This window comes from Myotis brandtii, unplaced genomic scaffold (assembly GCF_000412655.1).
Source record: "Myotis brandtii unplaced genomic scaffold, ASM41265v1 scaffold506, whole genome shotgun sequence".
Classification (NCBI taxonomy): Eukaryota; Metazoa; Chordata; class Mammalia; order Chiroptera; family Vespertilionidae; genus Myotis; species Myotis brandtii.
In genome coordinates this window covers 2,412,168-2,414,839 of record NW_005369287.1, presented here as the reverse complement: position 1 = coordinate 2,414,839, position 2,672 = coordinate 2,412,168, and the positions used below count along the sequence as shown (strand labels likewise).

At 45.1% G+C, this 2,672-nt stretch overlaps 1 pseudogene; it reads left to right on the top strand.

The window, feature by feature from the left end:
* Nucleotides 1–70: 70 nt before the first annotated feature.
* Nucleotides 71–1,083, top strand: LOC102257447 (annotated as a pseudogene).
* The last annotated feature ends 1,589 nt before the right edge of the window (nt 1,084–2,672 follow it).

Below are 2,672 nucleotides of genomic sequence, written 5' to 3'. Positions count from 1 at the left end.
CCGGCCCCGCCCCGCAGGCCCCGCCCCCTCTGCTTCCTGGGCGCTCCCCACCGCGCCAAGTGCACAGAAGATGGCAGTCACAGTGCGAAGGTTGCTCCGCGTCACGGTTGCCCGTATGTGAGTGCCATTCCTTGGGGCATCTCTGCCTCTGCAGCCCTTAGGCCTGTGCTTCTCGAGGAACATGTTGACAGATGTCTATGGTCTGCTTCCAGCCGAGCAAAATCGGCCTTGAGCACCAGTTCCCCCCATCGTGCTCCCGCCGTCACCCAGCACGCACCCTATTTTAAGGGCACAGCGTGGTCCATGGAGAGTTCAAAGAACTAAGCCTTGATGACTTTAAGGCAGCGGTTCTCAACCTGTGGGTCGCGACCCCTTTGTCGGTGGACCGACCCTTTCACAGGGGTCGCCTAAGACCATCCTGCATATCAGATATTTACATTACTATTCATAACAGTAGCAACATTACAGTTATGAAGTAGCAACGAAAATAATTTTATGGTTGGGTCACAACATGAGGAACTGTATTTAAAGGGCCAGAAGGTTGAGAACCACTGCCGGGGAAATATTTGGTGCTCTTCTTCCATCCTCTGGATTTCACCTTTGTGTGTCCCCCAGATATGATTGCTTTCCGTGACAAAGCCAGTGCGTTTCATGATGTGAACTGGGAAGTTGTCGCCGTTTCCGGGGATTCCCACCTCAGCCATTCTCGCCTGGATCGACACACCGAGGAAGAAGGGTGGTTTGGGCCACATGAACATCACACGTTTGTCAGATTTGACCCAGCAGATTTCCCGAGACTGCGGTGTGCTGCGAGAAGGTCCCGGTCTTGCACTGAGAGGTCTCTTCGTCATGGACCCCAATGGAGTCAGCAAGCATGTGAGTGTCAGTGACCTCCCCGTGGGCCGAAGCGTGGGAGAGACCCTCCGCCTGGTGAAAGCATCGCAGTTTGTGGAAGTCCCTGGAGAAGTCTGCCCGGCAAATTGAACCCTGGATTCTCCTAGGATCAGGTCGCATCCGACTGCTTCCAGAGAATACTTGGAGAAGGTAAATCAGTAGTAGATCATCTTACGTACACCTGCAGCTTCTCAACAGAACCATGGTTGGAGCTCATTTTTAGCATTTCAAAGATGATTATGTATAGAAAGCAAAAATCAATTACGTTTGCATTAATAAATAATACTCTAAAGGTTTTGTTTTTGTAACATTGGCTAAGGCTTTTTAAACATGGCTAGTTACTAACATGAGTCCTTTATTGGTAACTTCTTGATGGCTAGCTAGTTTATAGACTGCCTAGTTCACTTGCTTCTTTGATCAATGTCTTCAATGGGAACCTCTCCTCTTGGCCTTCCCTGAACCTCCGTGTACACCAGTGTAGGACAAGTAGCGAAAGCCTCTGATCAAGAGTCCTGAAAATTTCTTTCTGAATTTCTTTGTATTAAACTGAAAATTTTTTTAAGTTGACAAAGATCATAGCTTTAAGTTTTAGTATCAGCGGTCTAATGTAACTCTTGGAGGGGAGATAGATTTGATTGGAACAATGTGAATCATGTATTTAAAAAAAACACTGGCAAAGTGACCTAACTGATCATGCATGGTCCTCTTTCCTGAGATTTGTAGTTTCAATAGTTACTTTGCTTATTTTATTTGTTAGCTGACCTAGTGTCTGCATACAGTTTTAAATATTGATTGGAGATAATTATAGAGGATATTCATTTAATCCAGGAATTGCATTTTGGAATCATTGTAATTAGTTTTCTGAAGCGTTCAATGTAAAGTATAAAAAAAAGAAAGTTAAGGCAACATGAATAGTAATGTAGGGAAGAAGTTCAAAGTCCATTTCTGGTCTCATGACCAGTTGCAGAAACAAGGATTATAGCAGCTTCTCACATCTTCTTTCTTGCTCTGTTATGCATATATGTTTAGGTATCAAGTAATCTACTTTTAACCTCTTTCTCTTAAGATTTCAAAATGTCTTGTTGGTGGGTAACTGGCCAATGACATGCTTAGATTACAGCTTACCAAGGTGGGAATGTGATAGACTAGAAGGAAAATGAAGATCTATCAGCGACAGATGGGACATTGGATCTCCCCTTTCGGGGAGAGGTGAAGTGCGTCTGTTGTATGAGAGACAGGCATTTATGTTCAGCTTTGTTGCTGTTGGTGCTTGGAAGATTAAATATGTGTAGAAAGCTGTATTTGGACAATGAGTGCTGAGGGGGTAGACTGTGGTAGGTATGGTGAATTGATACTCTCAAATGCCATTTTATTTTCCTTCCAGATGTAGAGTTTGGAAAGCTAATACACCACTTTCCTGAGACTCCTGTGCAGACAGTGTTCTGTGAATAACGTAGGTTCTGCCAATTAGATGGCCTCATGCAAAACTGGAAGGTGGAAGGGATGGAGAGTCCTACTGCTGTTGCTCCTGGCAAGCAAGGTCATAAAAGTGTGCATGCTTAGAGGCATCTATGGAAGCTGGGCTCAGCAGCTCAGTGTCTAGTCATCAGGTTCAAGGGTACTTCAAGGCAATTATGGCAGGAGTATGGAGGATGGCAGCAGCTTCCTGAAGTCTGGGCCACAGCTTCAGTAATTTGTCATTGAATTCAATAGCCTGTGGTATGCTTGTACCTTCTGTTTCGCCAGCCCTTCCACAGTTTGGTGAGCACCTAATACTT